The sequence below is a fragment of the Coffea arabica genome, chromosome 4c (assembly GCF_036785885.1).
Source record: "Coffea arabica cultivar ET-39 chromosome 4c, Coffea Arabica ET-39 HiFi, whole genome shotgun sequence".
In the NCBI taxonomy this organism is placed as follows: Eukaryota; Viridiplantae; Streptophyta; class Magnoliopsida; order Gentianales; family Rubiaceae; genus Coffea; species Coffea arabica.
The window spans coordinates 31,326,625-31,350,272 of record NC_092316.1 but is presented as its reverse complement, the minus strand read 5'-3'; positions in this window follow the sequence as shown (position 1 = coordinate 31,350,272).

The window sequence follows — 23,648 nt, the reverse complement described above, 5'->3', positions numbered from 1 at the left end:
AAAGTAATAAAAGACAATAATGTGTAAGTATGAGTGTGCACGTGAGTGGGTAAGGTACGGTATGTGAAATGATAATATGAAGTGCATGTGTGCAAGTGATGATAAAAGTGTTCGTGTGCAAGTGAAGGGACAAAAAGGTGCACGTGTGCAAATGGGAGGAAAAACGTTCGTGTGCAAGTGAAGGGATAAAAAGATGTACGTGTGCAAATGGGAGGAAAAGTGTTCGTGTGCGAGTGAAGGGCTAAAAAGATGTACGTGTGCAAATGGGAGGAAAAGTGTTCGTGTGCAAGTGAAGGGATAAAAAGGTGTACGTGTGCAAATGGGAGGAAAAGTGTAAGTGTAATGATAGAGTGGACTTAGAATGCATGAGCCTAGGGAATTCATGCATATTGGGTATGGGGAGACCTAAATCGTGACTCAATTTGCCCTTTTATAGAGGGAATACAAGCGTGCTAAGGCTTAGAAAAAGCCACACTCGTCTATATCCCATATTTAAGGGGACTCTCAAGCAAATGAACCCTATAACTAGCATGAAATGCAAAAATCCTAAAATGGAGGGAAAAGGGGTTCGAGGGGCATGCAAAATGATAAAACTAAGAAAAATGCATGATATGTAATGAACACGCAAATATGTACTAACGAGGGGAAATCCCTAAGGGTCTAGCGTTGGACTAGCCCATTCTATGAATTCTGACTAGCGTTGGACTAGCGGAAACGTACATTCATCCATCACATTCATTCATGGCTATGAAAAGCGAGTAGACATGCCAAACACTCATAAACACATAGCACATAACATTTAGCATGCTCGACTAGATGCAAGACCCTAACAACGCAAATTAACACTTAACACGTAGGCATGCAACCAATCTAATGAACCTATTACATTCACTAACTAAAACAAAAGGGGAAAGGGAAAATGGACCAAATTGCTCGCCACAGCCCTATCTATTACAAGCCAAGAGGTGTACACATACCCCATTAAAAGAATAACTTAATGAAAACAAAAAGTAAATGACATAAGTAAAAGGAATTAAAGAAAAGCTAGGAAAGCAAAGTAGACATGCAATGCACTTAGCACGTTGGGTCACATAAGAAAGACACAAAGAGGGATAAAAGAAATTATACCGCCACCTTGAATTGATGCTCTAAATGGAGTGAAATCACTTATTTATCCTCCAAAATAAAAGAAATGGTCAATGTACCAATTTATTTGGGAAAATTAAAGAAAATAGGCAAACACAAGCTCATTTAGACACAAAGTTCACAAATTCATGCAATAAGTACCACCTAAACAAATGAAAGCAAACAAGCAATCGAATTGCAAAGTTGAGGCTACCAAGGACTCCATTGCGAACGCTAACCAAGCACTCAAGCCTAATCAAACATTTTTTAGAGCTTCAAGGGTCCAAAGGCAAAGAAAAAGTCAAGTAATGGCTTAAAATGCATTATTCTAAAACCCATTTGCAAGAAATTAGAACATGCTTGGGCTTTTGTGGAATGTGGAGAAACTTGAGGGATCGAATTGATTAAGTGTTCCAATTACTTGGGCCATAGTGAGTCAAGAGGGGACTTGGGGGGTTAAAGTGAAATTTTAGAAAATTGTTTCATGCAATCTTCATGCAACAAGCGTAAGAAACTTGTTTCTGCAACAATCATTTTTGCCGAAAGCTTTCTGTAGCCCAAAACAACATTGTTACTTTCATTTCCGCAAATAAGTGTCAACCTCAACATAAACTTAATCAAAATTCTTTCAAATCAAACCAACTTCATTTCCGCAAACCATTTCAACATTCAATCAAACCAAAGCATAAAAGAAAAATCATGCCAATGCCATGAAGAAAATTTCTGCTATAACCATTTCGCAACTTCAGGAAAAATCTTTCCCTCCACAACCATTCTCATGCAATTTCTTCATGCACTTAGACATATTCATGCAAAAAAACCAATAAAAAGGCTTGATTGAACTGTCATCTAGACAAGATACCAGCTTGGAACCGAAATGAAAGAGTAAATAAAGATTAGAACTGTAAAACATAAAGGTTCGGCAGGCTGATGTACATTTTCCAGCAATGTTTGGACATGAATCAAGTGTCTCAAACACCACTCATTCACTTCACTTTATCCACTCAAGAATAACCATCAAATCAGGATGGCTCAAAGCCTGGTGAAAGGTCGCGAATAAAAGAAAACAGCAAGAAAAAAAATGCAACAGCTTTTGCTACTTCAGCCTGGATATGTTTGTGCGTGAGAAATTGAACAAACTCCCCTAATTTGACAACCCCAACCGACATGTAACGACTTCAGCTCATGCCCCAAAATGCAGTTACTTCTTTCCAGCAGATTCACAAGTTCAAACAACTATAAGAATAAAATGCAGCTGGGATGCTAGGGAAGGGACTTGCGGTGAGAATGCACAAACGAGGGAATAAGAGGAAAAGAAAATCTGCAATTTCAACCATGTTTTCCTGCGATTATGGTGTTCATTCGAATGCAATCTTTCCATCAGAACCCAACTAATATCTTAACCCACATCAAAGTCTTGATCCCAAACGGCTAATCCCATAGAACTTGATATCCAAACAAATCGAAAAAGCAAAGAAAACTTAGAATGGGGACACGGGATTCTAAAAAGAATTCTGCTATTACTGCCATAAACAAATCATCATTTTTTATCCAAACAAACACAAACATAATCCATCTACTTGACAGAACGTGCACTGAGCATTCAAAATAAGAAAATCAGTAACAAATGGCAAACAACAACATCAGAAAATATGCTACAAACCATGAAAGAACGACATTCTTCCGATTGCCTTCTACCCAAATCAAAAAATTACAAATACAAACATGGCAAGGTTACAACGATAACATTAACAGATTTTAAACGGGAAAGTAGACATGAATATACCTAAACAGCTTGGAAAGATCCCAGTGAACAGCTTGTTGCGAAAGCTGATGCCTTTCAACAATGATGGAAGCCGATCATGGAGATGTTGAGTTTCTCCTTCACTCGCTGTCTCCCAGATCCTTTTCATCCGCCGTGCTTTCCTTCAGCCGTTCACTCCTCTTCCTTTTGAAACCTTTTCCCAGTTTCCCTTTTGGTATCTCCCCCTCAGATTTTTAGCTGTCTCCCCTCCATCTCTTCTTAGCTCTCTCGGTTGCACTTTATCGCTATTTTCTCTCTTTTTCCAGCTTTGCGACCGTCATGTCCTCTCCAAAAATTCCTCCACCTCTGCCCCTCTCGTTTCTTTTTTTTTTCACCCTCTCTCTCTCTTTGTTTGCGGCTCTCTCTCCAGGTCTTCTTTTGCCGTTCCCCCAGATCCCTTCCCAGTTTCTTGCTCTCGGTTTTTGCTTCCCAAGCTCAGCCGTCCATGTTTCTCTCCATCCCCCCCTTGCGGCTGTCCATCCTATTGCTATTTATATGGGAAACCCCCTCCTAAACCCTTAACAACTTCCTCTGTATTTGCAGCTAAGGAGCTGCCTCAAAGTTCCTTTGCAAGCTGCAAAAATGCAGCTTGCATGCACGTAGCTTCTTTTTTTTTTTTAACTTAATAAATACAGAATATAAATAATAATAATAACAAAATGACAAAACCATGTAATAATAATGAAAACAAATAAATAAATAAAAAAACAAACTAAACAAATAAAAACAACAAAAATGTCCATTTTTCAAATTTTCTTCATTTTTCCCGTTTTTTTTTTCTTTTTTCTTTTCTTTTCTCAAAAATTTTACGTTAAAACTTAAAATTAAAACTAAAAGCTAAAATATGAACAAAATTAATATGACCAATAAAACTAAAAATAATTAGCAAATAAAAGACAAATAAAAAGGTAAAATGAATAAAAATAAATAACAACTAAAATGCAGACAATCTAAAACAAAATCATGAATTAGATGCAACATACAAATTATTAAAATTTGGTGTCTACAGTTTGCCCCTCTTTGTCTGAGTTTTGAAAAAACTTGAGACAAAGAAGTAGACACCAAATACTTACCTGTGTTATTCGGCTGCAGAATGATCCGAACGGACAGGAATTCTAAAACGGGACTGACCCGAACATGAAATTAAACGGGACTGACCCGAACAGGAATTTTGAAATCGGGACTGACCCGAACAGGAATTTAAAATTGGGATAGACCCACGGGATAGTCCCGAACAGAAATTTAAAATTGGGATAGACCCACGGGATAGACCCGGACAGAAATGTAAATTTGGGATAGACCCACGGGATAGACCCGGACAGAAATGTAAAATTGGGATAGACCCACGGGATAGACCCGAACAGAAATGTAAAATTGGGATAGACCCACGGGATTTTTAAACAATGAACTGCGTTCTTACCTAAGAGTAGTTCAAACTTTTGTACCAAGAGGGAGATTTGGATCTTTATGGCTAGAATGATAGCTGATGTTGTTCCTTATGACCCAACCTTTGCCAAATTATCATTTCGTCTTTGCTTACTGGAGAGCTTTTTCTGACGTCGATTCAGGTGCGAAAAGAAGTGTGGTTGTTTGTGTTTGTAAATGCAACATTCCTGGAAGAAAAGAAGAAATAATGGATTTGCCACCATCATTCGATCTGGCTTGCCTTGAGAATCGTGTAAACATGAGTCTTTTGATGCCTTTGCCAACTTTTGCTGCGGCATCTGCCTTGGTTGAATTTGTAATTTTGAAACCTTTCGATTCCGGAGACCAATAAAGTGTGCATTTACCATGTCACCAAATCCATGTAGCAGCTTGGTTGCATTTTACTTACTTTAAAAGATGATTGAATCCCATATTCTTGCACAAACCTTAGGGTTTATCATTCATCCGAATCCAATGGTAAAAGAATGATGTATGAAAAATCAAAATATATGCAAGGTGATTTCCTATGTTCTGCATGGAATGAATATGTCAAAGAATGTAAAACACATCCAAAAATGCCATGAATACAAGCACATGAGAAAAGATGTATTTGGAAAAGAATATTTTACAAAGCAACACAGTTTTGGCCAACAGATGTCATATTCAAATCTCCGGATATCTTTGTTCTGGAATTTAATATTGGCAGAAGTATAACAAAAATGAGAAGAAATCCAAATGAACCAAGTCACCAGCTGTTCCTCCTCGTGCTTGCTCGTTGCAAAAACCTGCCTTGGCGCCCTTTCTGGTTTTCACCAAAGTTGCCCCCACCCTTTTTGTTTTTGTTTTGTTTGTTTTTTTTGTTTTTGTTGTGTTTTTTTTTTTGAGGTGCCCTTTCGGGCTTTCACCTAAGTAAGCAATGGAAGAGCTCGACCATAATCGACTCAGAAATGTAAGTTGAAGATTGCTGGCATCAGCAGAATGCACTTCCTTTGTAAGATTAGGCGAGGGCATTATGGACATCACTTGCCAGTTGATTAGCAAAAATCCCAACAGAAATACAACAAGTGACGAAAGCCAGGACTTTGGGCTCTTGTAATGAGGTCAGGTGGGATGCTTTTCAAAGAAAGTTGAGGCTTGAAAGCAAAATTTCTGAAAGGTGTGAAATAACCTGAGATTGCATCATCTTGAGACTATCTCCAATTTTTGAACGAAACCGAGGAAGATTTGCCCCAGTTTGATTGAATTCTTCTCTTTGCATTTTTCATTGCATTTCCTCACTTTTGCATTTTCCTTCAAAAACTAAATTTGCCCCAGTGTGGGGTTCTTTCTTTTTCCATCTTTCTTTCAAAGATAAATTTGCCCCAGTGTGAGGTTTTCCTTTTCTTTCCGATCATTTTTTTTTAAAGAATGAATTTGCCCCAGTGTGGGGTTTGCAATTCTCAGGGGCTGCCAAACGAAAATTTGTCAATTCTGATGGCTCAAAGGGGACAAGTAGGGATAAAATGCCTTAAATGTAAAAGAAGAGGGTCTGACTTGCATTTTGTCATTTGCATGAATTTCTAAGGAAAATTTGCATGATCAAATGAAAATCTTCTTGCACATATTTGATTTGATGGGTTGAAGGAATGTTTGACCATCCATTTCCGCCAAAATGAGTGTTCCGCCAGGTAATACCTTTTGGACGATGAACGGCCCTTTCTGATTTTGAGCGAATTTATTTCTGCCTTCGTCTTGTATTGGCAAAGTTCGCTTGAGTGCTTTGTCACCTTCCTCAAAATGTATGCTGATGAAACTTCTTGTCATAAGCTCAGGCCAGGCATGTTTGTAACATTTCATGACAAACGGCATTCTTGGCTGAACTCCCATTAGAGTGTGCAAAGATTGAATTTCTGCTACTGCAAACGAGACTGCCTCCAACCATCTGTACACCTTGACACATAGTCAAACTCTTAATCATCTCCTTTTCTGCTTTTGTCCAAACGAATGCTGATTTATGGCCTTTTGACCTCATTCTCAGTGCCAATGTGAACAATTGCTATGGCTTCTAGGTTTGGTTCGAATTTCTCCTCGTTTTGTTCAAGATTTTTTTGAAAAAGAATCAAATACTTTCTCATTATCACTCTCGCTTTGAAATTTGGGTTCCAAAATTCTCAAGTCGTGAGTGAGATAGAGATTGCCATTATTGAATTCCAGAAAAGTGATATCCAAAGGGTCAAATAATTTTATCTTTGGCCATTTGAAAGAATTAACGAATTTGGAATAATAAGTAAACAAATATACAACAAACAAATGAACAAGCAATATGACCGAAATATAAACAAACGAATAAACAAAATAACCTGACAAGAATGACTTGTGCATTTTCATAAAACCTTTGATTGAAAGCAAATGAAATAAAAACTTAAAAAATATTTACATGCGCAAATTTTAGTCAAAAGTAAAGATGTTTTCATTAGCTAATTACAAATGCAAAAGTTTTTTCCTCATGAATTCGCATGAATGACAAATCCCTTTTAGGTTTACCGAAACTCCTTCTGAATGGGTAGAAATTCGGCTGTCCAATTGGAAATTGATCCCTCAGGGATATCGGGAAATTCTGCATCATTTCCAAACACTTCAGCCTCACTTGATGAGTTTTTAGCAGGCTCCTTAAATTTCGTATTGTCCATAATAACCCCAATGGTGTTATCGTATTCTGGCAGGGGGTTCTTATCCACATTTGGCGCTTGTGCCTCTTTTCTTCTAATTACAATCTCTCCAGCTTCAATCATATCTTGAATTTTATGCTTGAGTGCTTTACACTCAGCAATCGGATGGCCGGGTGCCCCTGAATGATAAGCACAGACAACTTGTGGGTTATACCCAACGGGTATGCCATACGGATAGGTTGGAGGGGGAATGACATCTATTTTCCCGGCAGCCTTCAATTGGTCATATAATTGATCCAAAGGCCTGTCGAGATTGGTGAATGTGCGGTTACGTCCCGGGTTGTTGGCTTTAGGGGCTGAGGATAGTTGTAAACGGGTCTGTTTGGTGGAGGCATTCTTGGATTGAATGGAGGCCGCTGACGGTTTTGGTGAGGAATTGGTTGAGAAATTTGAAAAGGGGCTAAAGGCGAGTTGGTGTGGTTAGGGCGAGGTCGAGGATAATTGGTGTTGGTGTGATAAACAGGATGAAGGTTTGAATAGTAAGGGCAAGGGTTGGAGTAGGTAGGGTATTGTCGAGGTCTGGGCTTTGATACAGGCTTTGATACAGGTTTTCGATCCCAGGCAAAAGCGATTTCCCCCTCTTGCTTTTTGGATTGTTGCTTCTTCTCATTACTACCTTGGCTTTGCAAACCATCCAACTGGGACTTGAGGGCAGAGACATTAACAATCTTTTCAGCTTTCACGAAGTCATCGTACTCCTCAAGTTTATTGACAATAGCGGCAAATGAGCATCCAGTCATGCGGAAAATTTCTTCAAAGTACGGCGGATCATGTGCCTTAATGAAAGTTCGTATGATTTCGTCCTCAGTCATTGGTGGCTCGACTTTGGCAGCTATTTTCCTCCACCTCTTGGCATAGGTCTTGTGATCCTCGGAGGGTTTTCTTTTTGTTCCTTCCAGTGTGGTCCGTGTTGGCGCCAACTCGCAATTATACTCGTATTGTCTTACAAATGCATTGGACAGATCCAACCAAGTCTTTATCTCTTCGGGTTTCAGCTTGGAATACCAGTCGAGCGCATCCCCCTCCAGACTTTCTGAGAATAGCCTCAAAGGCAGATTTTCATCATCTGTTGGCCTACCCAACTTGTTGGCAAACAATCGGAGGTGCGTCTTGAGATTGCCCGTCCCATCATATTTGTTAAACTTCGGGGTTTTGAACCCTTCAGGCAATTGCACATTTGGGAAAAGGCAAAGTTCATCGTAATCCAGGACTCCTTGCTTGTTCAACCCCTGACTCTTCCTTATAAACTCATCAAAACGGTCGAGGCGTTTGAGCAGCTTTATATCAACGGGAGCAGAGGATTCCCCCATTTCCGGCTTGTTTTGAATGGTATGGTCTGGCAAGAAAGGCTCAACTGTATTGTGATAAAAGGTATGCGGCTTAGGAGGTATATCCGAAGGGATTTGGGGTTGTGGGCCTTGCATGTAAGTAGGAAAAAATGAAGGATCAGGAGGGTAAGTGTATGGCAAATGTATGGTGGGATATGTGAAAGTTCCTTCGGTTGGAATAGGTAAAGATGGAATAACGGTGACTTGAGTTGAAGGGATGACAAATGGCTCTTGCTCAGCCTGCTTGACGGGTATAGGTTCAGGTTGAACTCCGCTGCTGATTAGCTCGTCAATCAATTTCCTTTGGGCCGCCATCTCAGTGGTCATCTTGTCGAAAGGAGGGAGACTATTTGGGTAGAGGCCATGGTGAATATATTCACAGCCTTAAACTACACCGAACAAAGGCAAGTGAACTTTGCAGTATTTCAATTTGAGGGACCGGCCCGAGCATGGTGGAATGTAATTCGAGCAAAATGGGAAAGAGAGCAGACTATTTGGACCTGGGCGAACTTTACCAGAGAATTTAATGAAAAGTATCTTCCACCTTTAGTTCAAGAAAGGAGGGAGGAGGAGTTTATTGGGCTACGCCAGGGAACATTAAGTGTGGCCGAATATGAGACAAAATTTACTAGGTTATCCAAGTTTGCTTCTGAACTGGTAGCCACTGAACGACGAAGAGTAAGACGGTTTATACAGGGACTGAATTTGGACATCCAAGAGGCGTTGGCAGCGGCGCAAGTGAATACTTTTACGGAGGCCCTTGAGAAGGCTCAACGAATCGAGAGTGCCAAGGCACAAGTAAAGGCCTCCCAAACTCGAAAAAGGGGTGCATCGGGCAGTGGATTGGAAGAGTTTATTGAAACGATGACGCCTTCTAAAGTGCAAAAGATGAGCCAGTTATCCTATCCGCCATGGACAATAGGGGCGATGGATGAGAGGTCTACTAAAGGAAGTCACATCGGATCTAAGGAGATTTCTCAAGATAGTCAAAAGATGACCTCTCACTTGATTTGCGGTTACTGTGGAAAGGCAAATCACACCGAGGATGCTTGTTGGCGGAAAGGGCGGAAATGTTTGATCTGTGGAAGCAGTGAACATCAAGTGAGCAATTGTCCGAGAAGACATCCACGTGAGGGTAGTACTCAGTCACTGGATGGAACTAAATCGAAACCGGTAAAAGAAAGAGGAAACCGAACAAGTGTACCGGCCAAAGCATATGCGTTAAATAACCGACCAGTTCCGGACTCGCCGGGTGTGAATGAAGGTGAGAAAAAAATTTCGAGGACGAAATTTCCTAAGGGGGGGAGATTGTGAGAACCCGTATTTCCCTAATATTGTCCTAGGGTTTTTCCCTTAATTGCATGTTTTCTGGCTTAGAAAAATTTCTTGGTGGATTTTAGGGGTAATTATAGTTTTTAATATGATTTTCCTAGCATTGGGTAGTTTTGAAAAATTAAGAATATATATTGGACGTGGGACCCACTAGTGCGATAAGTTCGGAAAAATTCGGCCAATAAGGTTAAGTTTCGGATACTGTGAAAAATTTATCGGGTGTTAAGAGATAAGTAGGGTGTGTAAAGTGATTGATGTGAGAGAGAAAAGAATGATAAGAATGCATTAATGGAGGTGACAAGTGTCACCTTCTCATTGGATGGACTTTAAGAAACACTATTCACTTTCTTGACTTTTTTGACCAAAGGATTAAATATCAAAAAAATGCACAAAAACCACCATTTTTCTTCTCTTGTTGGCCGGCCATCTTGAGCAAAGAAGGAAGGAGAAACTCTTCAAGTTCTAGCTTCTACTTGGTGCAAATCAACCAAAAACATTTGCTTCCATCCATTTCACTCCATAAAATCCTACCTTCTAGTGCTAGTAAGGGTTGTAGTGAAGTTGTTTTGAAGAGCAAAGGTGTCCACAACCTCTCTTTCCCTTGTTTCTTGGTAAGTGATGCTACAACCTCTCCCCTATACCTAATGATGCTTATAATATGCTTAGAGGTGCCTTGGGTGATGAAATATATGATTTATTTCTTGATTTGAAGAGTTTTGGTGAAGTTTTTCTTTTATTGGGAATTTTTCTGGTTTAATATGAACTGATTGTTGTAGCTATCTTGGATGATTGGAAATGGACTATAATGGTTCTAGTGGGTGTGAATTGTGGATAAATGCAATTAATTTTGGATTTGAATGGAAAATTGGAAAGTTAGGGTTCATAAAATCCCAATTCTGTCCGGTTTTAGATCACTGGGTTAGAGGCCGAATTGGACTTTGCTCAAAACATGAAAGTTGTAGGTATTGATGTGTTTGAGGTGCCTGTAAAATTTCAGGTCATTTGGATGAGTGTAGAGTGAGTTATGCCGTTTTTACTTTAGCTGTTCTGCTTTGATCAGAATGCGAAAACTGCGATAGTAATTGGCCTTTTTGACTGGAATTGGTTTGGATTTTGGAGTTGGTGTCTTCTGATGAAATGTAGCTGAATGTCTTAGCTATCATATGCCTTTGGAATTTTGGCATTTGGACTTGTATGGACTGAGATATACCGATTACAGTTTTTCTGTGTTTTGCAAACCTGTTTTGGGAATTCTGGGTTAGTATTTGGCATATTTGACCTAGTTGTGTTAAGAACTGGATTGAGTGGTCTTCTACATTGTTGTAGCCCTGTTTCTTAGCTTCGAAACGGTGGGTCTTACATCCCCAACCGATAATTGTAGTGAGAGTTGTGCCATTACCGCATTAGGAGGCCAAAACTGTTTTTGTTATTAGGGCTAATATAGTTACATTTCCTGATTTTCTGGTTTGCTATAGTTACATTTTCTGGGTTGTTGTTATGCCGTCCATTTATTTTCTTGGAAATTGAATGAGTTAAAATGGTTTTGGAAATGTATTTTGTATCAAATTTGGGTGTATTTCCTTGAGAATTTCATTGGATCGTTCAACTAAGGATTCGAGGGCTAAGTTCTAGTTACATTTGTATATTTCTGCAAGGCAACTAATGTGACCATTTTACCATTCGAAAGCATGAAACCCCAAATGTTCTTTATGCCTTTCCTATGAATACAAGTGAATTATTTTTAAGCGAGGCTCTAAGTGTGGAAGTTAACGTATTTTGTCTTCCTTTCGCATGCTTTATAGTGAAGACATTTAGCCTATACTATTTCTTTGAAAATGAGTTGATTTTGAACCACGTGAACAAATTTATTTATCAAGTTGGGTTATAAAGTGTTCTAGTTAGGTATTTTCCGTCGGAAACTTATTAACCTTTTTGGAGTTAGTTTTGTACTTAATTTACCAACCCTAGTTATTTCATCCACTGGCCCTAATGGACTCCTTTCACTTTAAAGTCACCTTTATTTGTTTTACTCGCTTTACTCGTACTTAGCCGAATTCCTTGATTTCACTTACTTGTTTTGCTATATGACTTGTAATATTCTTTTCGTTAAATCTTAGGTTTTCTCGGTGACCGAGGGTAATATCTGGAAGAATATTTTGCACGTTATTTTGCGTAATTAGGTGAGTGTTCCTTGTTTGTTATGTTTCATGATGGTATGGCTTGTATGAATGATTGATAAATGTTAAATGCTTTCAATAATTGCTAAAACGAGTTTTTGAGGCAAGTGTGTACTTTATCGCACTCGGCCTAAATGATTGTGAAAGTTTCAATGATTGAACGATTGAAATGTTATTTGTGCATGAATGTAAGCCTTTGGGCTGAACTGGCCATTGCCCCTTGTTACCGGTCGTCTCGAGCCAGAAGCGGACTCGGTCGGGCGATTAGGGACTTGGGTGAACGTTTCGGTATACTCGAGTATTACCTTGTAGGTTGGTGGAGCCTGGCCAAAAGCCAGGGACGGGGTGAATGAATGAATGAACGAATGAATGAATGAGGGTTTTACTTATATAAATGCATTTTTCAAATGATTGGAGACATAAGGGAATGAAAGGAGAATGAATGAATGAACGAATGAACGAATGGCTCCTTGTGAGCCCGTATCCTTTTCATGAATATGTTTATCGCTTTATTTGTACTTGTAACTTGAATTGTTGTTTATATGTATTGAATGCATTGATTCTCTTCTTTCCTATGTGTGCGGAACCTCACTGAGCTTTCCAGCTCATTCCTTTAGTTTTTGTTTTCCTTAGCAGGGGAAGACGTGCAAGGACGGAAGCTACTTATAGACTAGCCAGTCTAGAACTTTTGACTTTTTTTATGGTTCTCGCCCCAATGTTTGGTGGGCTAGTTGTATGGAGAATAGAGAACCTTTGTACATACGTTGTATTGCTTTTGGGATGGTTATGTATATAAGTTTACGTTTAAGTTTGGAATTATTGTTATTTCGTTTGCTTTGTGGGTTTTATTGCCCTTTTCTTATAGTGACTGACTGAGTCCCGGCGAGAGCTGGGCAGGCGGTCCGCCGAACCCTTTGGTTCGCCTTAGGGGGAGGTGGGGTCGTTACAGGTATGGTCTGGCAAGAAAGGCTCAACTGTATCGTGATAAAAGGTATGCGGCTTAGGAGGTATATCCGAAGGGATTTGGGGTTGTGGGCCTTGCATGTAAGTAGGAAAAAATGAAGGATCAGGAGGGTAAGTGTATGGCAAATGTATGGTGGGATATGTGAAAGTTCCTTCGGTTGGAATAGGTAAAGATGGAATAACGGTGACTTGAGTTGAAGGGATGACAAATGGCTCTTGCTCAGCCTGCTTGACGGGTATAGGTTCAGGTTCAACTCCGCTGCTGATTAGCTCGTCAATCAATTTCCTTTGGGCCGCCATCTCAGTGGTCATCTTGTCGAACTTAGTGAGCATCTCAGTCAACTGAACCCCCAAACTCACGGTCTCGGGTTGAGCGGTAGTAGCAGACCTATCTGATTATTCCGGTTGTGAACTCATGTTTACACGACTCCTCTGAGCTTGGCTACGGGATCGTGTTATGATGGGGTTTCGACGAGAAGCTATGTTTAAATATTACCTGAGAATTTTTGAAAGATTACCTTTAGATTTAACCCTCGCTTAGTTATAATAAAAATAAAGAAAAGAAAAGAAAAAGAAAAAGGCAAGAGTTAGTAGATATCCAGAAAATTCGGATGCATGTCCTATGGGGGAACCCTTTTTGTGCCAAGGGTAGGCCTAGCATGAAAATGCAATCCTCTGAGGTAGGCACTATACCATACCTGATGGATCTGATCAACTCATTGAGTGGAAAAATAATTTTGAAAAATTTGGTCAATTGGAGTGACGAGAGATTTGTCAGAATGAGGACAACACCCGAATAGATTGATCACTTTTGATTTGCAAGACGCACGGGTTTGACCTTGACGAACTTCCTATCGAAGAGACTGAAATTCGTTAACAAATTTTCTCAATGAAGCACGGGTCAAAACCCCAACTGATCAAATGGCTGGATGCAATGGATGGTTTTCTCAAAAATCGACTAAGTTTTGAAATCCGACATTGAAACCCTAATTGGTCAAATGAAATTGACAATTTATTAAAAATTGACCGGATTACCCTAAAAAGGGAAACGGGTCAAATGAATTGAGTGAAATTTAAAACTTACTCAAAATTGACCGAATCATCCTAAAAAAGGAACTTGATCGGATGAATTGAATGAAATTGAGAATTTTATTCAAAATTGACCGGATCGTCCTAAAAAAGGAACTTGGTCAAATGAATTGAATGAAATTGAGAATTTATTCAAAATTGACTAGATCGCCCTAAAAAAAGGAACTTGGTCAAATGAATTGAATGAAATTGAGAATTTATTCAAAATTGACCAGATCGCCCTAAAAGGGTAAATTGGTCAAATGAATCGACGATTTATTCAAAATCGACCGGATGACCCTAAAAAGGGTAAATTGATCAAATGACCCTAAAAGGGGTAAATTGGTCAAATGAATTGACGATTTATTCAAAATCGACCAGGTGACCCTAAAAAGGGTAAATTGATCAAATGAATGAATGATTTTTCAAAAATTGACTGGATGACCCTAAAAAGGGTAAATTGGTCAAATGAATGGTTTATTCAAAATTGATTATGAATTGACAAAAATGGATCGATTGAATCGTCCGGCCATTGGTGGCTTCAAAAAATTAGACTATGAGCCTTCTAAAATCACGATTTGGCCTCAATTTATTTATTGTCTCAATAGGAGGCATTATTTGTGAATTTCTTCAAATTAATGTCCTTTACGCAAGGGATTTTTACCAAGTTTGATAAAATGGCCAAAAAGTGATTATTAGACGTTCATATTCCAAAAATCACTCTATGAAAATGATTGGATCCTATCTTACCTTGTGCACTACCCCTTTGGATGGTACAAAATGTAAACGTGCAAGTCTCACTGGATTAAGTATCCGAGACACAAGGTGGCTTATTCCTGATACGGGATCCCCTAAATGGCATTCCCTTTCTAAGGTTTAATGCATGATGCCAGTTATTAAAGCAATGTAAATATGCAACAAATATGGCCTAAAGGACATAAACAATACATCGGGGGGAAAAGGTCTAAAAATGAAATGCATTTATTGAAAAATAAGTGTAATGACTGAAATTTAAACATGTGAGTTATCTAGTGGGTAAGTCACTAAAAGAGTGCCGAAGAGGCCTCTTATTGCTAAGGCATATGAATGCAAGACAAGAAAACAATGAAATGGTTAGCACAATTGATAGTACACATAACATATTGGGAGCAATTAAGAATAAGAAATACAATAGAACAAGTAAAAGGGGTGGAACCCCTTCCCTCGTGCCTAATGTGCTTAAAAGAGGGTGAGGCCGACTCTAACCTAGGAAAATTATAACATGGATGCATGAGGCTAGGGCTTACTAATGCAACTAGACTCGATAAGGCTTCGGCTCCCAAGCCTTCAGACCTAAAGGCAAAGGGTCATCACTCCCAAGGCCTTCGATCGGTGGCTCGAGTGATCCCTTAGGTAGCGCTATGGGCGCAGTGCACACCATCCGCCTACCCAAGGCAATCAATCCTAATCCTACAAGGCGGTGTGGGATAGCGCCCACGAAAAATAAAATAAAATGGGATAACAATAAGTAAACGTGCACGTATGAAGTGTTCCCTATTTTGAGGGAAAGGGTTGAGAACCACGCGAGGCTCTAAAGGTGACACACATCCCCCCCCAAATGCAATGCAAGCGTGAGATGAGCAAGTAAACATACATTCAATCAACCAATCATACATTCGCGAGCGAGGGAGTAGTTGGACACGCGTGAAATGCAAAAATCCTAATAAAAGGAAAAATGCAATCCTAAACACTCAAATGTGATATATAAAAGATTAAAAGAAGAAAAAGATTGATTAAATCAAATTTGCTCGGACTCTCGAATATCCCCAGTGGAGTCGCCAACTGTCGCGCCCCATTTTTTGATAAATAAATAAATGGTTTTAAAATGTATTTTTTTGTGATTGGAAAATGAATTGTGATTTAAAAGAAAAAATGGGTCTAAATGGGGGATTGAGAATGCGACGATTTGACCCAAATTTATAGTCTAAAAAGGGTTTGAAATAAAAATTGGAGTCGCCACTTGGTAATGAGTTAAGGTGTACCAAGTCACCAAACAATGAATTTTTAAAGAAAAATAGGAAAAAGTAGTAAGAAACCCCTTTTAAACGACTCCTAATCCACGTAAACCAAAGAAAAAGGTTCGGGAGTCACATTTGACAAAGGGGAAGGCAAGGATAAAATCCAAGGCACCCCTTTGACCTAGCTAAGGCTAGTTGCATGATTTAATCAAAGATTTTCTTGTTTTAACCAAAGAATTTATTACATTTGGATGCACTACATGAATGCAAACCCTAGACCTAGGGGTATTGGGGGAAATTTCTCTTCAAAGGTTGAGTGGTGCCAATCACATTAATTGTGAAGCCCAATAACGATCCTTTGAAGAAGTCACGAATAATGCGAGTGGGATGCAAATGAATGGAATGCATGTATGCAACGTGAGGACATGAGTTTGAAAAGGTAATAAAAGACAATAATGTGTAAGTACGAGTGTGCACGTGAGTGGGCAAGGTACGGTATGTGAAATGATAATATGAAGTGCATGTGTGCAAGTGATGATAAAAGTGTTCGTGTGCAAGTGAAGGGACAAAAAGGTGCACGTGTGCAAATGGGAGGAAAAACGTTCGTGTGCAAGTGAAGGGATAAAAAGATGTACGTGTGTTCGTGTGCGAGTGAAGGGCTAAAAAGATGTACGTCTGCAAATGGGAGGAAAAGTGTTCGTGTGCAAGTGAAGGGATAAAAAGGTGTACGTGTGCAAATGGGAGGAAAAGTGTAAGTGTAATGATAGAGTGGACTTAGAATGCATGAGCCTAGGGAATTCATGCATATTGGGTACGGGGAGACCTAAATCGTGACTCAATTTGCCCTTTTATAGAGGGAATACAAGCGTGCTAAGGCTTAGAAAAAGCCACACTCGTCTATATCCCATATTTAAGGGGACTCTCAAGCAAATGAACCCTATAACTAGCATGAAATGCAAAAATCCTAAAATGGAGGGAAAAGGGGTTCGAGGGGCATGCAAAATGATAAAACTAAGAAAAATGCATGATATGTAATGAACACGCAAATATGTACTAACGAGGGGAAATCCCTAAGGGTCTAGCGTTGGACTAGCCCATTCTATGAATTCCGACTAGCGTTGGACTAGCGGAAACGTACATTCATCCATCACATTCATTCATGGCTATGAAAAGCGAGTAGACATGCCAAACACTCATAAACACATAGCACATAACATTTAGCATGCTCGACTAGATGCAAGGCCCTAACAACGCAAATTAACACTTAACACGTAGGCATGCAACCAAGCTAATGAACCTATTACATTCACTAACTAAAACAAAAGGGGAAAGGGAAAATGGACCAAATTGCTCGCCACAGCCCTATCTATTACAAGCCAAGAGGTGTACACATACCCCATTAAAAGAATAACTTAATGAAAACAAAAAGTAAATGACATAAGTAAAAGGAATTAAAGAAAAGCTAGGAAAGCAAAGTAGACATGCAATGCACTTAGCACGTTGGGTCACATAGGAAAGACACAAAGAGGGATAAAAGAAATTATACCGCCACCTTGAATTGATGCTCTAAATGGAGTGAAATCACTTATTTATCCTCCAAAATAAAAGAAATGGTCAATGTACCAATTTATTTGGGAAAATTAAAGAAAATAGGCAAACACAAGCTCATTTAGACACAAAGTTCACAAATTCATGCAATAAGTACCACCTAAACAAATGAAAGCAAACAAGCAATCGAATTGCAAAGTTGAGGCTACCAAGGACTCCATTGCGAACGCTAACCAAGCACTCAAGCCTAATCAAACATTTTTGAGAGCTTCAAGGGTCCAAAGGCAAAGAAAAAGTCAAGTAATGGCTTAAAATGCATTATTCTAAAACCCATTTGCAAGAAATTAGAACATGCTTGGGCTTTTGTGGAATGTGGAGAAACTTGAGGGATCGAATTGATTAAGTGTTCCAATTACTTGGGCCATAGTGAGTCAAGAGGGGACTTGGGGGGTTAAAGTGAAATTTTAGAAAATTGTTTCATGCAATCTTCATGCAACAAGCGTAAGAAACTTGTTTCTGCAACAATCATTTTTGCCGAAAGCTTTCTGTAGCCCAAAACAACATTGTTACTTTCATTTCCGCAAATAAGTGTCAACCTCAACATAAACTTAATCAAAATTCTTTCAAATCAAACCAACTTCATTTCCGCAAACCATTTCAACATTCAATCAAACCAAAGCATAAAAGAAAAATCATGCCAATGCCATGAAGAAAATTTCTGCTATAACCATTTCGCAACTTCAGGAAAAATCTTTCCCTCCACAACCATTCTCATGCAATTTCTTCATGCACTTAGACATATTCATGCAAAAAAACCAATAAAAAGGCTTGATTGAACTGTCATCTAGACAAGATACCAGCTTGGAACCGAAATGAAAGAGTAAATAAAGATTAGAACTGTAAAACATAAAGGTTCGGCAGGCTGATGTACATTTTCCAGCAATGTTTGGACATGAATCAAGTGTCTCAAACACCACTCATTCACTTCACTTTATCCACTCAAGAATAACCATCAAATCAGGATGGCTCAAAGCCTGGTGAAAGGTCGCGAATAAAAGAAAACAGCAAGAAAAAAAATGCAACAGCTTTTGCTACTTCAGCCTGGATATGTTTGTGCGTGAGAAATTGAACAAACTCCCCTAATTTGACAACCCCAACCGACATGTAACGACTTCAGCTCATGCCCCAAAATGCAGTTACTTCTTTCCAGCAGATTCACAAGTTCAAACAACTATAAGAATAAAATGCAGCTGGGATGCTAGGGAAGGGACTTGCGGTGAGAATGCACAAACGAGGGAATAAGAGGAAAAGAAAATCTGCAATTTCAACCATGTTTTCCTGCGATTATGGTGTTCATTCGAATGCAATCTTTCCATCAGAACCCAACTAATATCTTAACCCACATCAAAGTCTTGATCCCAAACGGCTAATCCCATAGAACTTGATATCCAAACAAATCGAAAAAGCAAAGAAAACTTAGAATGGGGACACGGGATTCTAAAAAGAATTCTGCTATTACTGCCATAAACAAATCATCATTTTTTATCCAAACAAACACAAACATAATCCATCTACTTGACAGAACGTGCACTGAGCATTCAAAATAAGAAAATCAGTAACAAATGGCAAACAACAACATCAGAAAATATGCTACAAACCATGAAAGAACGACATTCTTCCGATTGCCTTCTACCCAAATCAAAAAATTACAAATACAAACATGGCAAGGTTACAACGATAACATTAACAGATTTTAAACGGGAAAGTAGACATGAATATACCTAAACAGCTTGGAAAGATCCCAGTGAACAGCTTGTTCCGAAAGCTGATGCCTTTCAACAATGATGGAAGCCGATCATGGAGATGTTGAGTTTCTCCTTCACTCGCTGTCTCCCAGATCCTTTTCATCCGCCGTGCTTTCCTTCAGCCGTTCACTCCTCTTCCTTTTGAAACCTTTTCCCAGTTTCCCTTTTGGTATCTCCCCCTCAGATTTTTAGCTGTCTCCCCTCCATCTCTTCTTAGCTCTCTCGGTTGCACTTTATCGCTATTTTCTCTCTTTTTCCAGCTTTGCGACCGTCATGTCCTCTCCAAAACTTCCTCCACCTCTGCCCCTCTCGTTTCTTTTTTTTTTCACCCTCTCTCTCTCTTTGTTTGCGGCTCTCTCTCCAGGTCTTCTTTTGCCGTTCCCCCAGATCCCTTCCCAGTTTCTTGCTCTCGGTTTTTGCTTCCCAAGCTCAGCCGTCCTTGTTTCTCTCCATCCCCCTATTGCGGCTGTCCATCCTATTGCTATTTATATGGGAAACCCCCTCCTAAACCCTTAACAACTTCCTCTGTATTTGCAGCTAAGGAGCTGCCTCAAAGTTCCTTTGCAAGCTGCAAAAATGCAGCTTGCATGCACGTAGCCTTTTTTTTTTTAACTTAATAAATACAGAATATAAATAATAATAATAACAAAATGACAAAACCATGTAATAATAATGAAAACAAATAAATAAATAAAAAAACAAACTAAACAAATAAAAACAACAAAAATGTCCATTTTTCGAATTTTCTTCATTTTTCCCGTTTTTTTTTCTTTTTTCTTTTCTTTTCTCAAAAATTTTACTTTAAAACTTAAAATTAAAACTAAAAGCTAAAATATGAACAAAATTAATATGACCAATAAAACTAAAAATAATTAGCAAATAAAAGACAAATAAAAAGGTAAAATGAATAAAAATAAATAACAACTAAAATGCAGACAATCTAAAACAAAATCATGAATTATATGCAACATACAAATTATTAAAATTTGGTGTCTACAATCTAGATTAAAGTTTCTTCAGGAGATTTGTAGCCCTTTCTCATAGCTTCAAAACAGTATCTCGCTCACTTTGATTCGACTTTCCTAGCCTAATCTTTGATCAAAACGGTTTGAGATGGCAGATTTGGCCGTTTCCTTTTGCCGTTCCGCGCACTTGCATGTGCCGATTTTGCCGTTTTGCTTGTTTTAGGCATATTAGTAGCCGTTTATGCTATTATGTGACGCAATCTTCTATTTCAGACAGTGGTGAGCTAGGCTGAGCCGGTGGGGCCCACTACTAGCGAACACGCGCGAAGTGATTTTGCTCTTGTACCACTTTTGTATTTTGAGTAAGTATTCAGGCCGCTCTTACGTGTTAGTTGCTTATGTGTTTCGATATGTATGAAAAGGGTACCTAAGCGAGGGTGTACTTTATCGCACTCGACCTAAACCCTAATTTGCGCACATATTTGTACATGACATATGTATATGAATCATTTTGGAACTAAACCCCTTGAGCTTGTGGCTCGGGGTGACTTTTGAATAAATTTTGTGAAATTTGTGAGTTTGGGGCCCGATCTCATGACCTAGATGGACTATTCGAGCCGGTTAGGGCTTGGCCGAAGTCAGTCCAACCTGGTTTGAGGTCACCAAGTTTGTAAATCCGGTTCACCGATTATGTGGACCAAGTTTGTGACCCGAGCTTGTGAACCAAGCTCAATTTCGTTTGCTCGAGCAAGTTTGTGAGGTACCTGGCCAGAGATGGTGATAAGGTGTACGGTGGGAGTACAAGTGAAGTTCTACGGACCATTAATCGTAGTCGACGGAGTGTCGGCAGGAGATCATACATGGCACATGAATTGGCTTTGGAGCCACCTGTATCCATATTATGTGATGTCACTTTTCTGCTTTTGCTTTACTCTTACTGTGTAACTGTTATTACGTGAAATTTATGCTTTTGCCCCTGTTTACTTACTAAGCATATAGCTTACCCCTTTCCTTTTGTTTTCCTTAGCAGGGGCCGACGCGGGGACTTTTGGCTCGTACACTAGTATAGTTAGATTGGCTTGTAATAATTGGACATATAGTATGTTTGTTTTTGTTTTGGTGGTTTGTATAAGGATCCTCCTTAGGGTCTATCTTCTGCTGGTTGTGGTTATAGTATATTAGAGTGGTTTGACTTGATACTTTTGAAGATGTAAATAGAACTTTTGGTGGTTGTATATATTATAAACAGTTCTCTTTTGGTTTAATATAGTTTTATTAGTTTTGTGTTTCGAGTCCTGGCGCGAGCTAGGCAGGCGTCCCGCCGATACCCTAGGGTTTTCCCTTGGGAGAAGCGGGGGCGTCACAGAGAGACAAAAAGATAAGTTTTAAACCAAAAGGTGACAAGTGTCACCATCCTATTCACTCTTGGACTTTTGACCATCTTACCTTAACTTTACTAAAACCAAAATTTGACCAAAAATCAAGCCATTTCTTCCTTCTCATGGCTGAAACTTGGAGAGCAAGAGAGAGAGAAAAACCTTCATCTTTCACTCCAATTTCTTACTTCAATCTTGAGTTTTAACCGATGGAATTGCAAATCACTCCATAGAAGTTGGTTACTAAGGAGATTCCAAGGTCTTGGTGGAGTTATTTTGGAGAAGGAACCACTAAGCTACTATCTTTTGTGAGGTATCAAGGTACGGTGTATAAAGATTCATTGTTTGTTTCCAATAATGGTGAATTCATGACTTGTGGTGGCTAGATATGTGATTTTATGGATTAGAGTGAAGTTAGCTAAATTTCTGATTTTATGGAGATTTTTCTGATTTTATATGATATCATGGTTTAATCATGGTATGATGGTTGGTAATGATGTAAAATGAAGCTTGTATATGTTAGTTACGATTGTTTGCGAAAAATTTCAGTTTTGTGCGGAAATTCCAGGTTTAGGTTTACATTTGCCCTGTTCTAACTGGATTTATTCGAGCATGTTAGAAGCCGAATTAGGCTTAGGTTAAAACATAAAAGTTGTAGAAAATGGTGTTAAATAGATACCTGTAAAATTTCACATCGATCCGAGTACTGTAGCCTATGAAATGACTGAAATACCCTTGACTGTCCATGAACCCTGTTCCGCGCCCAGATTTCTATTTTCATGGAGTTTTCCATTTTTTACCATGAAATTGCATGATTTGGCTTTGGAGGTCTTCATAAGAAATGTAGGTTTATGTTTTGGCTTCAAAACGCCATAAGATGCATTTCAATCCGATAAGGGTAGCTTCAGTTATGGATATTGTGCCGAAAGGTGTATTTGATAGTTTATGATGTGTATGTGGTTAATTTGAGATGAATTGGTGTTGCTTGTAGGTTGGAAATGAAGCATTCATGGGGAAATACTGTCCGAACTTTGAGAATGTATGATTGTTTTGAGTTTGTGATTTAGGGCTTGAACTTGGGCAAGGTAATGATATATGATGGATGGTTTCTGAGCCGTGAAGGTGAGTGACCCTAAACTGTTTCCAAAGTTACTTACGAAGTGTTTCATGCATTATTTACTCGTTTGCATATCATGTGTGCCGGCATGTGAGTCCATGAAATGATTTGGCTTAAATGAGTTCTTGGGGAGTCTTGTGCTGAACACTAACGTTTCCTCTACTATTTACCTGGAGCCAACGTCTCCACCACTTTCGTGAGTTCGTGACATGATCTGGAGCACCAACGTTGCTCCCCCTTATTGTTTAACGTTAAGTAATTTATTTGAGCGTTGGGTGTTTAAGTGTCATGATTTCACTGGCTCACGAGAGCAATAAACGTACATTTGATCTTTGACTCATGACATCATCGAAGTGCATTATCTTGAAATATATTTGAGTACTGATTTTGCTGGTTACTCACTAAGCTTTTAGCTCACCCCAAAAATATTTTATTCCCCTCCACAGGGCTCGGGGCGAAGGAAGGCTTGTAGTACTTATTCATGTGACTGGATGGCATATATCCTGTACAGTTTGGATTTGGAATCATTTATGTATAGTTGGGAATTGTTTCCGCTTCGCTTATGACATGTAATTATTGGAGCATTTGATATATATTTGAATTTATATTGTAATCTATTTGAGGAATGTAGTGATCGACTGAGTCTCGACGAGAGCTGGGCAGGCGGCCCGCCGAACCCTCTGGTTGGCCTTAGGGAGAGGTGGGGCTGTCACATCCATCCTACAATCAAACACCAAATCTCATCCCAATTCAACCACAATTTCACATACAAATTATAGGCGATAAAACACCTTTCGGCATAACAAGCACAACTGAAACTACACTTATCGGATTGAAACGAATCTTATGGCGTTTCGAATCCAAAACATATACCTACATTTCTTATGAAGGCCTCCAAAGCTAAAACATG